Here is a 21,294-nt window from a genome sequence, read left to right on the forward strand (position 1 = left end):
TTTCAGACGAAGAAGTGGTGTTTTTGGCAGGACCTGACCTCCGCCCATTACGCGACGAAGTGACTAGAGGAGATGAGCCGCTTGATGATAGATGTTGTTCCGAAATCCGTCAAGCCTCCGAACGTCCCTCAGCTGCGTCCCATCGAAAATTTCTGGCAAACTTCTAGTGGAGGATCTATTTCAACAATTTCGTGGTAAAAAAAGAGGAGGAACTAATAAATATAACAAAGAAGGAACTGAAAAACATGCCTGTTCGGATAACTAGACATTTTACAGTAACACTTTTGGAGTGGCTCAAAATTGAAATTATATTCATAAATGAATATTTTGTTTACAATCTGCATTTGCATTGTTTACTCAAAATAGTCTCTTCTTTCGTTACGATTTTTGGCCTTCCTTAGCTCTTTCTACTGCTTGTTTCTTTCCCGTTTATATTTCCTATTATTTAATCAGTCCACGTAATGCTACGGTAGGACTTTGGATGGTAAACCGCATCCAAGAATTCGTTACGTTCGGCTACAGTCCGTGCCGTCTCTTCAGCACCAGTGTGCTACGAAAGCTGCTAAGGTAAACTTGGACCACGGGAATATCAGCCTTATCACTCCTAACCGTGTTCCGATCGAAATTAATAATCACAATAAAACTCCCGTTTGCATAGTCTTGTCAAACCTTTTTTTGTTTCTGCTTCTTCTCCTATTCTTCCCCTGACAGTTCGCTTCCGTTTTCGAGCACCCTTGACTGATATCAAAACTGTCATCTATCCGTCACTCGAAAACGGTACGGTTTAGGAAATGACTGTTTGAGGTTGTACTGAATACGGATGCACGGACCAGCTAAAAGCATTCGGAATCTATCAAAATTGGCTGATAGCAATATCTTCTCAAATATTAATTTATGTGTTTACAAGCGCAAATGTTAAAGGCTGACCATAATTCAATATAACAAGTTTACTCTCATATAGAAGCTTGGATATGTTTGCAAAGCGAAGAGTAACATGAATACATTGCTCTAATTTTTGTAAAGCCTATAGAATAAAATTCCTTTTACATCACTTCTGTACGCTGGAGGATTGTCATATCCACGCCATTTAATGTTCCACTTTTCCCATTTAGAAACTCATGCAATATATCATCGTTTTTGTGCTTGTGATGAACAACGCAATGTTCTCCATTCAAAAGATGATCAATATTCTGGACCCGTAATCGAAATTGTACTGGCAACCCTCATCCAAGCTTCGTTGTTCTGATAGAATGTGATAAGAGATGAACGCCAAGCAGCAGGTTTTTGTCCTCTCTATCTCTCGTGGAAATGTTTTCTCTCAAATACGAAGTGAGATCTTTCACACAGGGAAAACGTGAGCGTGAAACATATCACAGTGGAGGGTCCTGTGAGAACCGCGAGAACTTCTCCAATATCAGTGTTGGGCTCATCAAGTGGTAGATCATTATTATTTTTTCAGGGTGTCAAATCGGAGCTTTAGTCCCACAGTCGCATCCGATGAGTAAGTTAGCACGAACAGTGCAAAGACGCACGATACACACGCAGCCAGGCTGCTGGAAGGAAAATATAATTCAGTTTGGATAGAAAGACAAATAAAAGTGGGCTCGTTGTCCTCTGGTGGAATTAGCAGGTTTTTCAGCACGTTATTGGGCAACGTGCAAAAATATAAAAAGTTCAGTGTGGGCGAGCTTGAAACGGTGGGCTACGATGAAGTGTTTCACGGGGAATGAGATGGGATAGCAAACCTTAGTGAACGGAGAAGAGGTAGAATGCCTCAGATGAGAATCCTGAATGTGCGGAAAATATCAATTGAAATATTGCCCAATGCAAAAGGAAGGAATTGAGCACTGGTGTAGGGTATAGATTTTCGGATTCTTTTATCAGCGCTACCAGTATGATATTTGATAATGGAATCAGGATGTGTTCCCCAGTGTTTGTGCGTTAAAAAAAAAAAAAAAAGATAACATGGTTGGCTTGTTAAGAGTGGCAGTGATAGGTAAATAGTGGTTTGTAACTGAGCATTGGTAATAGCAAAGTGTGTAACTGTTGACGCGGAATTTTCTAACAAAGGGACTTGGGCGGAAAAACCAAGGGATCAATCTCGACATCCTCGCACTCTCTACGTCGCTCGTCATATTGGTACGGGCCACGCACACTAACGTGTAATTAAACTTACGAGGTGTTTCTATCAAGTGTGTGAGTGTGTGGGTGGAAGAATCTTCTTTTATTACACACAAATCTGTTACAGACTCGTCTTCATTCGCCATTCCCACCCACTACCAGCGGCGGTTTCCGATTGCACGTGTTTGTTTCACTATGCGCTGGGCTTCGCTCTCAGCACAAGCACTTGTGTCAGCATGCAAATAAAGCATAGATCCTTGATCTGGATGGAGAGTTCACATCGCCTACAATAGACTGCGAAAAGGATACGAGCTGCAATAGAATTGGCTGGCTGCCACATTCATATGGACAACTGAAGTAAGTTTCATTCACAAATGGCTCCATTAATATAATCTAAGCCATTGACAACTGATGTTTTCCCGATTTCATTCGAACGTGTATTGACATCTTTCGTGATGGGCGCGAATGGAATTTCAGGCATCAGGTGGAATATTTGACGCGTTCACTATTTCGTCTTCTTCTTCAATGGTACTGACATTCCGAAAGGCACTTCATCGCCTCAACGTAAAATTATTTACGTAATTTTTATTTTTAGTACACGGTTCTGATTTCTATGTCATATAACGTATCTTAATTGTATTGAAGCGGGTAAGCGGAAACTCCTGGTATGACATGTATAACGTCCACGGTAGTCACATAATTCACTATTATAGGGGCCTCATAATGAATAAACAAAGTTTGATGCACTAGTTCAAATAACTCCGAACACCCGCATACCCATGTTGAAGTAAGCCCTTCATGTGGAAATTTTATAAGTGACATTCATATGTTAGTAACGGCGAAACATTCCGGTGTAGATTCCTCGTTTGTTCTCAAGAGTGTAATTTCTCATGTGTTGGGTTTATACATATGGGACATCGTTCATCCTCACTACAGGAAGTCTTGAAATATATATTCTTTAAATTGTTATCTCCGTGTTCACTCTCGACTTGAAAAATTCTGAAAAAAGACTGGTGCGAATTCAAATAAACTACCATGATTTATGTGGGCTTTGAGATTTTTTTTCAAAACATGTTGGTGCCTGATTCTTAAATCTGTGTTTGGGTAAAACCTTAAGCTGTATGGGAAAAAACTTATCTTTAGTTTAATTTTTACGATTTTATTATTGAAGAATGACCACGTTTCATTTTATTTCAAAAAATTCCTTGATCCTTTACGAAAAGATCGAAAATCTGTTCGCGGGTAGTTGAATTATTGAAGTTCATTCCTAAACATTCGAGCACATTCTAATATCAGTAGGACTCTATTCAAGTGTTACAAGTGTTTTGTAACCAATTATGTTGCTCTTAACGAAGCAATAATTTTTTTTCTCGAAATGCATCCTACAAATCAGCTAACTCAGGTTGCTCGAATGTGCTCCTCAGGTAATTTCTCCCATTGCTGTGGGACGGCTTGCTTACTTCGGAAATTCGAGAAATGATCCCGGGTTTTCGGCATTTATTTGCCATTTACTATTTGGCTATTTTAATGTCCCAGGAGGTAACGAGACAATAATGTTATTTAAAATCAAGAAATTAATTCGGCATTGATTCGGCACTAGCAAAATGATGAGTTGCCAAAATGATAGCTAAAAAATCTCGAGAAATTATTTCGATGTTCCCTCTCATCTCTCATTATATATTATTGTTGGTTAACTTAAACGACAATTAGATTCAACCATCTCTTCCTTTCTTCCTCTCGCATTTCTTCTTCAGTTGCCACTTGTAAATTGCTTGTTACAGGTTCATACTTTTCCTGTATGGTCCCACCTCATTCCCCTACAAAGATTCGAGCTGGACGAGTTATCTTATTGATAATAATTTAAAACTGCATTTGTTCCATGACATTACAGTAATCAGTAAGCAAATCAAATTGAAGTGAAAACGGCATGTCGAAAAAAATTCTGACCCTGGAAGACCATAAACTGATCGGGAATTGAACCCAATACCTATGTCAGCATCAGACAAGAATTTACAAGGGAAATCCAGGAATCAGATACCCGACAATGGTCTGCTGATGGCGATCGTTTTCATGTCGAGAGAGTTGAGCAAACCTAAGCCTAACTCCAGCTGATACTTCAGGCCCTTTATCGAATCAATAATCGTGTCAATCTGTATCAGCAATGAGATCTGCCACAACACAATTCTCGTTAAAATATCTGTTGAGAAGAATTTACAATTATTCCGGTTGAGCTATACCTGGTTTATCTCAGGTTTCCAAATTAAACCTCTTTGAATGCTTTCATTTTATTCAAAGAAAATTGCTTTTACGTATGTTCTATCTCAAGTTATCTATGTTTGTTAACGCACGTGGACACAAACTATTGAAGATTCCATAAGTGTTGTTTACGTTAATGTTTACAGCTAAAGGAAGAAATATTAAAAAAAAACAAATAATAACAATCACCATTATAGTCTAAAGATAAGAAGATACAAATTTCCGTTAAAACTTCGTCACCTTAAATACTAACATTGATTATATTCTGGGACACTATTGACGAATTTACGTTAGATTTACAACCAGGTGACGCAGCGAGTAAAATAATGATGTTTTGTAAATTTTGGTTCGGAATTAGTTTGAATTTTTTAGAAAAATCTGATTTTTCTTCAAATTTTCTGGTTTCAACTATGCTTTCTATGCTGAAAAAGTTAGAAAATCATTATTTTATATTGTTTCATTCATAACATATGATGAATGGTTTGCTATAAGAGTTAAAATTTACATTTTTTTTTCTAGGAAAACGATGTGTTGCACTTCAAATACTGCAGATCCTTCTCGTATCGTCCGAACGGAATCTCCTGCTTAATGTTATCAACAAAATTAATATGATATCGATAGCATCGCCATTATACACAGCATGAGCTTCTGAAAAATGTCCGGAAGTTAATACTCATAACCTACTACATAAGCTGAAAAGTCTTGGGATTTTTCAATAGATGGCGCCATTAAAAATGAACAAGATTAATTTCGAGAGGTTCATCCGTCACTAGCTTATGTGTAAAATTTCATGACGTTTCGTTTATTTGTTCACGAACTACAGTTGTTTAAGTGTCGCTTAGGTAGTGAGTATTCGTATAGAAAATGGAAAAAGAGGAATATCGTTTTTTTATATATCGAATATTTTGTTTTTTGATGGGAAAAACTCCTAAACAATCAATGCAGTGGTTGACGAAATGTTATTCCTCTTCTGCTTCTTTGAGAACAATAGTTTATCGATGGTTTAGTGAATTTAAAATGGGCTGTACAAGCACCGCGGATGCACCTCGCTCTGGAAGGCCAAAAGAGGCTACGAATCCAGAAATCGTGAAACAAGTGCATCGACTCGTTTTGAACGATCGTAAAGTAAAGTTATGCAAGTTGGCTGAGGCCGTAGGTATTTCAAAAGAACGAGTGGGATACATTTTGCACGACATTTTGGACATGAAATAGCTTTTGACGAATTCACGTTAGACTTACAACCAGATGGCGCAACAAATAAAGTGATGATATTTCGTTTTTGACGTGGGACTACGTCTAACCGGAATATATGGGTGTAAAATGAAAACCTAAACACAGAACATGCAGGAATGAAAGATTTCAAATGCTTATAACTCGAACATTTCTCAATAGATCGGAATGATGTTTGCATCAATTGATAATAAATATTTCTACGCATTTATCACAATTAATAACATGTTATTTTTCCAGAGATAAGCAATTGAATAACTGTAAAATGTCGAGCGCTATCTAAACGTCTCAAATGCCCCGTTTTGATTGGCCCGATTTACGGTTTCCCCAACACAGCCATCAAAACCGAGGTGCTTGTGGAAATTGGCATTGCAAATACATGCAAGTTGAGGGAACTTTTGGTCCCACCGAAATGTGTTTCCCAACACAGCCATCAAAACCAAGGTGCCTTACATTACATGGCGTTTGTTGTGTTCTTAACTTAGATAGCAAATATGTTGAATTCAATTGAATTCGAAAATTGTTTCATTCAATCAACAGTTTTATCAATACATTACTTATGATTACTACGGAAATGGTAGTCCCACGTCAACCTTGCGGTTATATCATAGATATAATCCACACATTTTTTTTTAATTCATTATAAAATCTGCATTTTTCTTTAAAATTCCAGGTTTCAAGTATTCTTTCTACTTTAAAAAGGTTAGAAAATGGTGGTATGAATGTGGTATGAATATTAAATGAATCTAGATAGAAATAAAATTAATAATCACGACCGAATCTTGCTGTTAAGTGCGTAGAATAAACAAACATCATCATTTTTGTGGTTCTGAGCACTAACATATGTGTCGCATTAGATTCAATGGATGAAACGTGGATCCATTACCATACTCCTGAGTCCAATAGGCAGTCTGCAGAGTGGCACAGAGGCATATTTCGAAGACTTAGACGTTTCGTAATACAGAAAAGGAATCGAAATATTGCAAACTCGCTATACTAAGTGTATTGTCCTCGAAGGAAACTATGTTGAGGAATAAATACAGCTTTGCCCAAAAAAATATTGTTTTCATTAAAAATCCCTTTTCAGCCCATGTAGTATATGCATTATCAAACTTAAACATTTCGAAAATTATATATGACATTGGTCAAATTGCATGTTGAAACCATTGTAAATATAAACAATTCAACTTACTTACCATTTACTGACGACAAGTAATGGTTAGAACGAATTTAAATAGGAATTATTAACAATAATCACGACCGAATCGCGTTTTTGAGCGCGTAGAAATACAAAAATCATCACGTTTGTGGTTCTGAGCTGGAATGTAGGTGTCGTTCAATTGTTGACAGTACACTTGTGAATTAAATTGATTGTGATTGATTGTAAAGGAGCTGCTCATAGTAGATGATTCCCTGCTAATCGCGAGCACAATGGGTGTGGTACCCATGCATTTAAATTGGTTCCAAACGTTTTCGTGCAATATTTAGCTCCTGGGCAATGAGTGCTAACATACCAACTTGTGCGAAGTTCGTTTTTAACATAAAAAAAAACCTAAACGGAAACGACCGAAATTGCAGTAGTAGTATTAGAACCATAAACATCATTCATAATTTCATTCGGGTGGCTCATATTTTCGCCTTTATCGAAGAAAAACTAATTGACAATTGAATGTTCCAGACAAAAACGGCAAAGCAAACGAATTATATTTAATCTCTCGGCACTGGAAGAGAACACTCTCAAAACAAATTGCTTCCAAAACATTCCGACAAACCAACAGTTACGGGCACTGATGAAAAATAAATAGTTAAACCTACATGCAAACTAGCTGGGAATTTATAAAGGAACTCCCGCCATACTTAGGATACTGATACCGTTTTCGAGTCCAGACATCGGAGCAAGTTCAAACTTAATTCTAGCCCATACTTAGGGCCAACCTGTAAACCCAAGGCGTGTCAAATAAATTTCCATCCCGGAAAGATCCTTGACTGATTGGGAACTAGACCCATTGCCTACAACCGCACGTGCTGCGATTTTATAAGAGAATTGCTGCTTTACTATATTTCCGACAACGGTCTGCAAATGCAATCGTTTTCGATTGCAGACATCTGTGCCAGTTCAAGCCTAATTCTAGCCCATACTTAACGCCCAACAGTAAACCCAAGGCGTGTCAAGAAAATTTACATCTCGGAAAGATCGTTGACCGATCGGGAACTAGACTCATTACCTACATCCGCACGTGCTGCATTTTTATAATAGAATTCCTGCTCCACTATATTTCCGACAACGGTCTGCAAAGGCTATAGTTTTTGAATCCCTACAGATGATCAAATTCAAGGTAATTCTAGCCGATACTTCTGGCAATAAACCCAAGACATGTCAAGAAATTTCTAGAGCACAAATGACTATTCAGGTAGGGTCCCCAGCTCCATTTCAGTATTTTGATATAATTTTGTTCATCAAAATTTACAATCAGATCTGCCACAACCTAAACGAGATTCGTTATAACCGGATAACAGGTGAGTTGACGAGTTCTCAGGTTACGTAATTTCCAGCTTCATTTCAGTTTCCACTTACGACCCCTCGAAATGAAATTATTTTCTTTTGAAAATTAGTTTTCTTGTACATATGTTCAGTCTCAATTTTATGTGCTATTTCGGATTCTATTCATTGTGCACATTTTACTAAAATAGTCGATATTGCATTATTATTCGTCGTTTGTTTCGTTCCGGGTAAAGTTTGAATAATAGGATTCAAATAAAATATGAGTTAAACGGTTTGAAGAGACCAGTATCACATTCAAAACACGAGGCAAATGTTGTGTATTTCTCGTACAAACAAACGCCAGGAAAATACCGTGCCGTCCCTTACCTTTGAGCATTTATGCACAATATGTGGCGGTTATGACGCCTAGCGAAGTCAAGCTTCATCGAGATGAGCTTATTTTTCATCTCGACAGCTATCCAACTTTTCACTCTTCTCGCAGCTGCAGATGATTCTTCGATGTCTTCCCGTTGAGTGGAATTTCTGGTCCAAGAACAAAATTTGTTTCGTTCCATTCGATAAATGAATTGGGAAGACTCTGGTTTGCGATCATCTCGACCACATATTCAGCTAACAGTTGATGATCAACTAGAACCGGACGCTTGGGAATAACTCGAACCTTTTACGGCAGACGGGTCAAACTCCTTCAGTAGACGGGTTTCGCTTGATTATTGTTGCAGTGTTGCGATCGTAAATGACGGATGAAATTGCCAAAATCCAGCTTTGGCTGACGAAGTTTGCATTCACTAGTCGGATCGATTTTGTAAAACGACAATTTCTGTGGATGTGCGTGCAGATCTTGTTCTTTCATTGATATGCAGATCAGTGGTTCAAGCCACTGATTTGTGGGGTCAGCAATGACTGATTTCAGAATAAGTAAACCACTGTCCTACTGAGAAAATCACACACATATTGAAAATGAGCAGTAACAACATTTCAGACAATTCTATGAAATAAACGTGAAGGGAGTCTCATGGCTCGAATTTTAAAGAGAGAACAACAAAATGATCATGAATTAAAACATTAGTAAATTTGTTTGACGTTTGACGGCCAGCAATATAAACAGGGTACACTGATAAAATCTATTTTCAATATTACTTAATAAGCTCAATATTTCCAAGCCCTGCTCCAAATTCTTCACCCTGTAGAATAACACATCATATTGTGATTTGCCAGACGACAGCCCTCACTTATTTTTATGAGGTTGAATTCCTGCATCGCAGTTTCAAAAACGCAATTAGCATTCTATATGGTCTATTATGTTGTTCGACTCGACGATGCTTGAACACATGTTACAAGATGCCGCAATAGAACAGTTTCCTTCATTATTCATCCTCTGTCCCGAAAGGACCATCAAAATCGGATGCAACTTGTTCCACAAGTGAGGAATTCCGCATAAAATAGCACATATGACAGACACACCTCATATGCGATAATAGTCATGAATATCATGCAGGATGTGAGAAAAACTGCGAGATGAGCCGATCCGCGCGGAGAAGAGCATCCTGGATGAATGGCAGTTGCAGGAAAGTATCCGGTTTAAGAGGCAGCATCCACACACAAACACTCACTTATGCTCTCCGTCTTGTCCGCTCTTTTTTTTTCTCTATGGGATTACTTCATTACCACTGCCCATTCGCCACCCACTCAACCCTTTTCCGTTTAGCCTGCTCGAGTGCAGTGAGCGCTAAAAATAGGTAGACGTCATTACTGTGAGCACTCCGTCGGTTCCACGTTGCTATATACCGGCGCAAGTGCTTGTTTACTGGCAGACTGTATGGAGCTGGATAACCTCTCGTGACAGCAAGTGATTTCGAGCCGATTTCCTGATTGCTCGAATAGTCTGTGGCTCTCGCGTGTATCCCCAATGGCAGGATCAGCCCGGCGCTCGTGAATGGTTAATGAGGAAATGAACGAAAAATAACCGTTTCGTAAAACTGCCATCATCAGTACACGCGCCCGTGGAATGTGTGCACACCATTTGGATCTCGCATGTTGTTACGTGATTTAATTGGCGGAAATTGCATGCGTTTGAATTTTGCAGGAATGGTTGGAAGTAGCCAGTGTGAAGGTTGGTACACTGTAGAATGGTAAAATATGTGTAATTTTCATAGTGGTTACATTTCATGGATTTAGGATTGGACCTTTGGAAGTTTAGAGCTTAAGAAACATTCAAAGACCGAAATTCAATATGTGAAAACAATTATTGAGTGATATCATAAAAACTAGCTTAAAAGTGTATTGGGCTGTTCGGGAAGTTTGAATCGCCACTGATGATGATCAAATCAAGACGTTGATCAGGAATAATCCTCGGTACACCAAATATAAAGTAGCTACATACACTACATATGTTATATCCAAAACCATCGTTCATATACATCGCGTTATGTAAATCGCTACGATGTACGGGTTCCACACAATTTGACATTTAATGGGTCGTATTTCCACCTGCGACTGGCTTGATAAACGCAATGACAACACGCCGATGTGGAGAAAATCGTAACGGATGATAGAAAAGGGGTCATTTAGAACAATGTTGAGCGAAAACAATCTTGAAGTATGCAAATGGAGCCACCAATAGCTGCTCCAAAAGCAGGTTTTCACTCGAGCTCATGGAGTGTGTCTAGTGAGATTGGAAATAAATTCTATAGAATAAGGTTCTACCTAGTTACCCGTCGATGAATTTCAACAAGTTCTGCTTGCAACTGGACGAATGGAATGTATTGAAACGCCCTGAAGTGCCCAATATGAAAGCCGTCGTGTTACATCTGGGCAAAATTTAGTCCAACTATACTCAACCTTCGGTTTTTTGGGCTCGTCTGGTTGACCCACCTGGTGTAACAATTGCTAAAATCTAAGAAATCATTACCTATTTTTTGACGCACTGCACTGATGGCCAGGAGCAAAGCAGTAGAGAAATATTGAATAGAAAGCAACGTGTCGGTTTCCATGTCGTAAGTTGGAGATTGTTTGTGCATGATTGAATCACATGTACGAATAGTTGATTTTTGGCTTTATCAAATAGATAGCGGTGATTGGGTCAAATATGTAATCGCCTGGAGCTGCACTGCGTCTAGCAAGAGAAGAATGTTCGTGGTGCATAGTATGTGCATTGACAGTCGTGTATTCTTCTCGAAAGAACAAGAAAGAAGCATAATTCAACAATCTTCAGCTGCTTCTACAAAAACATACATCGGGCCTTTTCAGGGCCACCAACACTTTCGACTGAAAATTATTTTTAAAATTTCGATATGATTTTCATATTTGTTGTCGGTAGCGATATGTATTCACTGTTTCACCTCGTTTAAGTTACTCATGTTACACCATATCCCTCTGTTCCCACCACACATAGAGCATCGTCTTTCGTCCAAAACGATTTGGCTTTGCAGCTCCACCAGGTGAAGGCCATGATTTTTTGCGCTTAGGTCCTCGAAATAAATCCATTATTCGTCGTCAGTGACAATCTGAGGCAAAACCGACTTCCTTTGCCGTTGAAGAAGCGTTTCACAACTGATTTTGCGATGTTCCATTTGCCTTTCGCTCAATTCGTGTGGCACCCAAATTCCTTGCTTCTGGATCTTCCCCATGGCTTTCAAACGATGGCCAACTGCTTTTCGGGACACATTCAGTGTTCCTACCAATTTTTGTTGTTTTGTTGTGACACAAATATGCTTTGTGGGACCCGTTTTGACAGCACTGAAGACATAAAAACGAATTCGCTGCGGGAACTGAAGGTATTTCGTGAATACAGCTATAAAAAGTGTTTCGGTGACTGGATTGTACGTTGGAAAAAAGGGTATTGTCGGACAATTTCAACTTGCACACTTGGTATATTCATTATCATTGTCACGCGTATCATTTTGTATGCGAAAGGACGCTCGAAGTTTCTGATTGATTGATTTCATCCGTTTTATTTCACCAAAATTGATTGTCCCAGACAGTTTTCAAAAAAACCTTGGGAGTTGTGTCCGCGACACGACCGCTTGGTTGACATAGGGGTACGAATTCATATTAATCAATTCGTTCGTCTATCAATTCGGATACTATTTAAGAATGCATAGCATTGAATTTATTATTCAAGTTTTGGTGGCTCTGGAAACAGCCGATGATCCGACCCCGTACGAAGTGTACCATTTAAAAATCCCTAATTCGACTGGTTGTCCTCTATGGGCACGAAGCATCGACGATGCTTGAAGAGGACTCACAAGCGCTTGGTGTTTTGAAACACTGAGTGCTCAGAACAATATACGGTGGTGTACAGAATAACGGAGATTTGAAATTTTCGGAAAAAACACGTGTGGGGTGTCTAAAAATATGTTTTCAAACTTCCTGAACACGTTTTCATTCTTCATTTTACCTAAAACACAAAAGGGGGTGCAGGGGGAGGAAATAAATTTTAAAAAAATCGAAAAACACGTGTGGGGTATCAAAATATTTATGGCATTTTTTCGCAAAGTGGTCAGAAGTGGTCAGAAGTCATAAAGGGAGAGTGTATAGGGGACCCTAAGAATGACATTTTGTTATAAAAAACTTTGAAGATATTTGAAGATACACTGGAGTCGCTTTTTACGCGGGGGATACGTGCCGCGTAAACAAAAACCGCGTAAATTCTAAAATCTGCGTAAAAAAACCGAAATCCGCGTTAAAAAAACCGCGTAAATTCCAAAATCCGCGTAAAAATAAACTGGGTAAATTTCAAAATCTGTATAAAAATCTAACAAACAGTGAATTATTAGTTTAAAATGCAACCCATATTCTAACAATTGATTAACTGATTTTTTTTGCATGCTACAATCATGATATCTGCATCTCCTTTTATTTCTCAGCTACTAATCAGTGATACAATACAGACTTATTTCGTGAAGTCACATCAATTAGCACATTGAATTTTTACGTGGTTGATACGTGCTGTGTGAAAAAAACCGAGTAAATTTCGAAATCCGCGTAAAAAAAACCGCGTAAATTCCGAAATCCGCGTAAATTCCAAAATCCGCGTAAAAATAAACCGCGTAAATTCCTAGAACCACGTAAAAAAGGCGCGTAAAATAAAACCGCGTAAAAAGCCACTTCAGTGTATTTGGAGAATTTTTTGTAGGTCTACTTTTGTAAAAAGAGAGTGTGGTGGAAACCAGAATAACCCCGATGGACGAACTCGGTGTATTCATAATGAATTCTACCAAACGTTTACAGCTGCGTGTGAACCGGTGTAAGGTGTCCTCAATTTACTTTGCTTTCATGTGTATGAAAATAAGGCCCATTGTGTATTCTCCCATGACACACACCTATACTGTGAACATTTAGTATAATCTTTCGGAAGCGCTAAAATAATGAAAAATTATTTTCTATGAAAATGTGGGAGCAAAAATGGTACCCAAAAATATCACTTTTCTTCTTCTGTTATGACTATATAAATGTTTCGCTGATCACAGTGGCATTAAACTGATATTCAAAGGTTAAATTACTTCTTTAATTGATGAAAATCACACCGGAAATATCGTTTTTGCTTGGAAGCTGTACCTATCTGAATGAAAACATTATTATCTACATGGAAAATTGCAAAATGGTCTCAATAACATTTATTCCATCATCGGCCACATCAACCATTTTGATCGGAATTATGACACAAAACAAATGCTCTTGACATTCTCTCAGCAGTATCATCAGTTGCACAACATTAGAAAAGTGGTGAATGACCTATTTTCCAAAACCGAAAATCTTCTTCTTCTAGTGCTTCGAAAACCAACCACTTTAGAGAACTGGGCTTAAAGAAGAACTCTTGTCATGCATAAAGAAAGATACGGGTTGGGTTCTTTCCACAGACAGCAGACTCAGTCCTTTTTTCCCATACCAAACCATAAATTGCGCATGGAGAAGCATTTTTTTTTGTTTTTTCTGTGAAATTAAGAATGTTTGTGGACCCATGGAACGCTTCAGCGGGCCGGCTGCAAGAAAACGATTGGATTAAGTTAGATGTAACATGGTTTGACAACTGATATTTTCGCACAGAATCATTTGCCTTTTTTGCGCTGCTCGAAATAAACAACAGCTTCATCAGTTGGTGTTGGTTTTCGATTATTACTGTCGGCAATAAATTTTCAGAAGGGTGATAAGGAAAAAATCCCCGCCAGTGAAGTGTGACAAGGTTCCAGTGTCCGCTGGAATGAGGACAATCGAGACGATAGTTTGATTATTTTGGAAAAGCCTTCCAGCAATCCTTGGTAAACCTTTCGTGAAATACTTTTAGTAATGCTACACAGTGGTGTAGTGTGCGGGCCGCAAACCCGGCATTTGCCGGGGGCGCTGGCCCTTTGGGGCGCCAAAATCCAGGAATTTTGAATAGCATTTTTTCCTACAATTATATTTCCCAATTATTATATTTCATCTTTTAATTGAGGAAAAAACACCCATCATGAGTAGTTTATTCTGTCCGTACATTAGTAAAACCAATAACCTCTCTCTGATTTTCGCAAAATTGAAACACCCAACATCACATTTCTTCAATTATTCGCTACGCATACCTGGGCGCCTCTCCATGCAATGCAAAACAGATCCATGGTCGCATAAAGTAGGATATTTCTCAGCATAGAAATAACGTAAAAAAAAGGGAAGGATGTTATTTTGTAGGTTTATCAACTTTAAGTTAAAAATTATTCGTCATCTGTTCGGACGAATTTTCGAACTTTTCGTGTGATACCACCCATCATTTTGTGCACAGTACTGCTGGTAACTGTTTTTGCATGCGTGTTTTTTCGAGATGGTGAACATTTTTTATTGAGTAACTTTTTGAAATTGGAGATGACCATTTTCATTGGCACCCTAATAAATATTCTCATTCAGAGAAATCGAGAAAATTTCCTATACGAAAAAATCCTAGACCGGCACTTAAATAGCTTTCAATTTAATATCCTTTATATCTGTGTCGGTTCCCCCGTGGTCGAGTGGTTAGTGTCCCACACTATCATGCCGGGGGTTCGGCATGCGATGTGATAGTCCACGAAATATATTATAGATTTGTTTTATTATGGATAGGCTTTCAAGTGACCTTCTTAGGTTTCTTATGCATTACCTCCGTCGTTGGATGTCAAAATATGTAGAAAATTACCAATAAGGCACGATATGTATTGTAGATCCTTCTTATTGTAGAGAGGTTTCTTAGTGATCTTCTCAGGTTTCTCATAGATGTCGAAATCATATATAATCATATATAATTGTATTATATTCTTTGTTATAATATTCCAGAAAATATAGAATCGTACGTCCGGCTGTTTATTACCTTAAATACATTCGATTTTTGAGATTTCGTTTCGTCGAGCAGTTTAGAGTTAGCGTTTACAGAATCACATCACTTACCGCAGTGAATCCTGATTTTTAACCTATCCCACTAACAAATATCCCTTCCATGATAAACGCTAGGGAACCACGCTATAGAGGCGACCCTTCTGGCCTTCGGGCGGCGAATATCATACTAACATTCCTTCCCTTCCCCTGGTGACTGTAAGGACGTGGCCGGCGTCGTTATTGACCATCCAAAGCTCGAATCACCGAAAATTGCACAACGAGAATGATTTGCTAGTCCCAAGCGTCATTCTGTGTGTTCTTTGAGCAATTTGGTTGGTTCAGGTCAATCACAGAGAGCAACAACGAATTGTACAGTCTACCCAAGCTCAAGCTCAAGCTCAAGTACTGCTGGTAACTGTTTTTGCTATATTGATGGATTTTTGATGGTTCTACCACATTTCTTCAATTTGCCTTTGATATTGTCCAATATCTCTCGAAAATCCGAACAATTTGGTGGATTGATAATTTTTTCAATGAAGTCGATTTCGTTCTCCTTATGCCGCTTGATACCATTGCGGCTGTAATGGCAGCTTGTCAAGTCAGACCAGAACTTTACCGGACCATTGTGTGATAGAATGAATGGCAAAATTTTGTTCTGAAGACACCCCTCCTTGAAATTGTTGCCCCAGTGATGACAACCATTGTCGTCGTTCCACAACTACAAATCCCTTGCCAAATCATCAACTTACGGGCAAATTTATTTGCGTAAACAAATTGAACCTACCCTACATTTGACAAGGTAAAATTTGTTACCGACTATTTGTCTAAAAATCCATTTTTACATACCTTAAGATCACAAAGTACCGGGATTTTTTAAATAAAACAAAATAGAGTTAAATTTCGGGCAAATTTATTTTATCTCTTTCAAAATACGATTCATCTGAAGCAACATACATTTGTCAACGCTTGATTCAGTCCTCCATTCTAGTCCGTTCTCTTTGATCTCATCGATCGACTGAAATATTTTTCCACGAAGTGGCAACTTCAACTAGGGAAACAAAAAAAAGGTCGTACGGGGCCATCAGGTGAATATGGTGCTTACTCGGTGGTTTTCACTTGATGCTTGGTCAAATAATTCAGTACAATTCTGGCTCGGTGCGATGGCGCGTTATCATCATGCTAAATCCAAGAATGGTCGGCCCACATTTCTGGTCGTTAGCGACGTACAGCATCTCTCAAACGCTTCAAAACGGATAAATAATATTCTTTGTTGACTGTCTAACCCGGTGGAAGGTACTCATAGTGCACTACGCGTTGGCAATCGAAGAAAACAGACAGCATCACTTTCACTTTTGAGTGGATTTGACGTGGTTTTTTCTCGTCTACTCGGCTACTCGGACGATTCTTGCTTTGTTTCTATGTCAAATTCATAGACCTATGTCTCGTCGCCCGTAAATATCCGTTTCACAAAGGTTGGATCACTTTGAGCTTGAGAAATCATCTCTTCAGCAACTGTCTGTTGATGGTGTTTTTGCACGAAATTCAGGTCCTTCGGAACGAGCCTGGCTACCACGCGTCTCATACCCAAAACAATATGCTGTGCCATTCCATATGCAATGCCAAATTCACAATCTGCTCAGCTTCAGTTAAAGCACGCAAGGCAAATATTTGACTAGAGAATAAGCGAAGCTGGTAATGATTTTTCCTAACCTTCTAGATACGGATAAACTGCTCAAAGTGAACTTTGGTATAAGTGAGTAGCTTTCTCAAAATATTAGAAACTCAAAGTTAGTGAAAAAATCGAATAAAGTGGTATTTTTTTGGGCGCCATTTTCATAGTTTGCGGGGGCGCTGTTCATCCTCACTACGTCGCTGATGCTACTAACAACGATGTGAATTATCTATTATACTACAAATACCTACTGAAAAATGAAGTTGGCAATTTGCCAGAACAATGCTCAGTTACAACGAATCATTTCCATATTATACTGAATGTTCTCACCTACACAATAATTTAATATTTGTTAATCCTATGGAGATAGAATTTTTAAAAGGTGAATAGCCCGTAACGCATATCGCTGAAGATGTCGGCAAGAATTCATTCCAGGCGTGTAACTTTGTTCGTCTAAAAATGCTAGTACCATATAAAAAAACATTGAAATTTGGATTTAAATTATTCGGAGAGCAAATTATACAATGAAAAGAATGTGTGCAGTTTATAAAATGAACCATTGTATTTGAAAAGATGGTTATGGTTAATAGTCATATTTAGTATGTTTATTATTTTCGATTACATTCTGCCAGGTTTTGCGACATTCGTTAAGGAATCTAATCCCACTCTATGTGGATGTTCGGCAAAAATTCTTTCAGTTTTTTCCGCGAATCCAAAAGAAATTTCGCCATCTAATTTTGTCCACAGGCGCTCAATGAGGTTGAGGTCTGGGGAGCATGGGATAACAAGCTCACTCACTTTATTCTAGAAGCCTCCTTATTTTGAAGCTTCTATTGAATACCTGAGTTGATAACAGAAGGACATGACTTCAAATCTCAACTATCGACAACTGTAGTCAACTATAGTGTGTGACTCGAGCGATATCACTTAACTCTCTCGTACTCGCGCGAAAAATCGTAACTCTTATACTCACAGACTATGCGTGTCTCTGTAATATCTCTATTTTGTTTTTTTAGGCGTTATTGGTATAGATATAATTGAATGAAAAAACTGCAGAAAATATTTTTTCTTTAACTTCAATTAGTTTTAACAGTCAGCCACCACATTGATTCTTGCCGTTGCTTTGCCGTTGAAGAAGCGTTTCACAACTGATTTTGCGATGTTCCATTTGCCTTTCGCTCAATTCGTGTGGCACCCAAATTCCTTGCTTCTGGATCTTCCCCATGGCTTTCAAACGATGGCCAACTGCTTTTCGGGACACATTCAGTGTTCCTACCAATTTTTGTTGTTTTGTTGTGACACAAATATGCTTCGTGGGACCCGTTTTGACAGCACTGAAGACATAAAAACGAATTCGCTGCGGGAACTGAAGGTATTTCGTGAATACAGCTATAAAAAGTGTTTCGGTGACTGGATTGTACGTTGGAAAAAAGGGTATTGTCGGACAATTTCAACTTGCACACTTGGTATATTCATTATCATTGTCACGCGTATCATTTTGTATGCGAAAGGACGCTCGAAGTTTCTGATTGATTGATTTCATCCGTTTTATTTCACCAAAATTGATTGTCCCAGACAGTTTTCAAAAAAACCTTGGGAGTTGTGTCCGCGACACGACCGCTTGGTTGACATAGGGGTACGAATTCATATTAATCAATTCGTTCGTCTATCAATTCGGATACTATTTAAGAATGCATAGCATTGAATTTATTATTCAAGTTTTGGTGGCTCTGGAAACAGCCGATGATCCGACCCCGTACGAAGTGTACCATTTAAAAATCCCTAATTCGACTGGTTGTCCTCTATGGGCACGAAGCATCGACGATGCTTGAAGAGGACTCACAAGCGCTTGGTGTTTTGAAACGCTGAGTGCTCAGAACAATATACGGTGGTGTACAGAATAACGGAGATTTGAAATTTTCGGAAAAAACACGTGTGGGGTGTCTAAAAATATGTTTTCAAACTTCCTGAACACGTTTTCATTTTTCATTTTACCTAAAACACAAAAGGGGGTGCAGGGGGAGGAAATAAATTTTAAAAAAATCGAAAAACACGTGTGGGGTATCAAAATATTTATGGCATTTTTTCGCAAAGTGGTCAGAAGTGGTCAGAAGTCATAAAGGGAGAGTGTATAGGGGACCCTAAGAATGACATTTTGTTATAAAAAACTTTGAAGATATTTGAAGATACACTGGAGTCGCTTTTTACGCGGGGGATACGTGCCGCGTAAACAAAAACCGCGTAAATTCTAAAATCTGCGTAAAAAAACCGAAATCCGCGTTAAAAAAACCGCGTAAATTCCAAAATCCGCGTAAAAATAAACTGGGTAAATTTCAAAATCTGTATAAAAATCTAACAAACAGTGAATTATTAGTTTAAAATGCAACCCATATTCTAACAATTGATTAACTGATTTTTTTTGCATGCTACAATCATGATATCTGCATCTCCTTTTATTTCTCAGCTACTAATCAGTGATACAATACAGACTTATTTCGTGAAGTCACATCAATTAGCACATTGAATTTTTACGTGGTTGATACGTGCTGTGTAAAAAAAACCGAGTAAATTTCGAAATCCGCGTAAAAAAAACCGCGTAAATTCCGAAATCCGCGTAAATTCCAAAATCCGCGTAAAAATAAACCGCGTAAATTCCTAGAACCACGTAAAAAAGGCGCGTAAAATAAAACCGCGTAAAAAGCCACTTCAGTGTATTTGGAGAATTTTTTGTAGGTCTACTTTTGTAAAAAGAGAGTGTGGTGGAAACCAGAATAACCCCGATGGACGAACTCGGTGTATTCATAATGAATTCTACCAAACGTTTACAGCTGCGTGTGAACCGGTGTAAGGTGTCCTCAATTTACTTTGCTTTCATGTGTATGAAAATAAGGCCCATTGTGTATTCTCCCATGACACACACCTATACTGTGAACATTTAGTATAATCTTTCGGAAGCGCTAAAATAATGAAAAATTATTTTCTATGAAAATGTGGGAGCAAAAATGGTACCCAAAAATATCACTTTTCTTCTTCTGTTATGACTATATAAATGTTTCGCTGATCACAGTGGCATTAAACTGATATTCAAAGGTTAAATTACTTCTTTAATTGATGAAAATCACACCGGAAATATCGTTTTTGCTTGGAAGCTGTACCTATCTGAATGAAAACATTATTATCTACATGGAAAATTGCAAAATGGTCTCAATAACATTTATTCCATCATCGGCCACATCAACCATTTTGATCGGAATTATGACACAAAACAAATGCTCTTGACATTCTCTCAGCAGTATCATCAGTTGCACAACATTAGAAAAGTGGTGAATGACCTATTTTCCAAAACCGAAAATCTTCTTCTTCTAGTGCTTCGAAAACCAACCACTTTAGAGAACTGGGCTTAAAGAAGAACTCTTGTCATGCATAAAGAAAGATACGGGTTGGGTTCTTTCCACAGACAGCAGACTCAGTCCTTTTTTCCCATACCAAACCATAAATTGCGCATGGAGAAGCATTTTTTTTTGTTTTTTCTGTGAAATTAAGAATGTTTGTGGACCCATGGAACGCTTCAGCGGGCCGGCTGCAAGAAAACGATTGGATTAAGTTAGATGTAACATGGTTTGACAACTGATATTTTCGCACAGAATCATTTGCCTTTTTTGCGCTGCTCGAAATAAACAACAGCTTCATCAGTTGGTGTTGGTTTTCGATTATTACTGTCGGCAATAAATTTTCAGAAGGGTGATAAGGAAAAAATCCCCGCCAGTGAAGTGTGACAAGGTTCCAGTGTCCGCTGGAATGAGGACAATCGAGACGATAGTTTGATTATTTTGGAAAAGCCTTCCAGCAATCCTTGGTAAACCTTTCGTGAAATACTTTTAGTAATGCTACACAGTGGTGTAGTGTGCGGGCCGCAAACCCGGCATTTGCCGGGGGCGCTGGCCCTTTGGGGCGCCAAAATCCAGGAATTTTGAATAGCATTTTTTCCTACAATTATATTTCCCAATTATTATATTTCATCTTTTAATTGAGGAAAAAACACCCATCATGAGTAGTTTATTCTGTCCGTACATTAGTAAAACCAATAACCTCTCTCTGATTTTCGCAAAATTGAAACACCCAACATCACATTTCTTCAATTATTCGCTACGCATACCTGGGCGCCTCTCCATGCAATGCAAAACAGATCCATGGT

The 21,294-nt window shown here is 38.4% G+C and overlaps 1 protein-coding gene across 1 annotated transcript in view; it reads left to right on the forward strand.

The window, feature by feature from the left end:
- Window positions 1-1,434: 1,434 nt before the first annotated feature.
- Window positions 1,435-21,294, forward strand: part of LOC129778714 (Kv channel-interacting protein 1) — a 112,702-nt gene continuing 92,842 nt past the window's right edge. The window contains exon 1 of the mRNA XM_055785787.1: window positions 1,435-2,478. The gene's annotated coding sequence lies outside the window, so the exon portion shown is untranslated. The remainder of the gene's footprint in view (window positions 2,479-21,294) is intronic.

The sequence above is a fragment of the Toxorhynchites rutilus genome, chromosome 3 (assembly GCF_029784135.1).
Source record: "Toxorhynchites rutilus septentrionalis strain SRP chromosome 3, ASM2978413v1, whole genome shotgun sequence".
Lineage (NCBI taxonomy): Eukaryota > Metazoa > Arthropoda > Insecta > Diptera > Culicidae > Toxorhynchites > Toxorhynchites rutilus.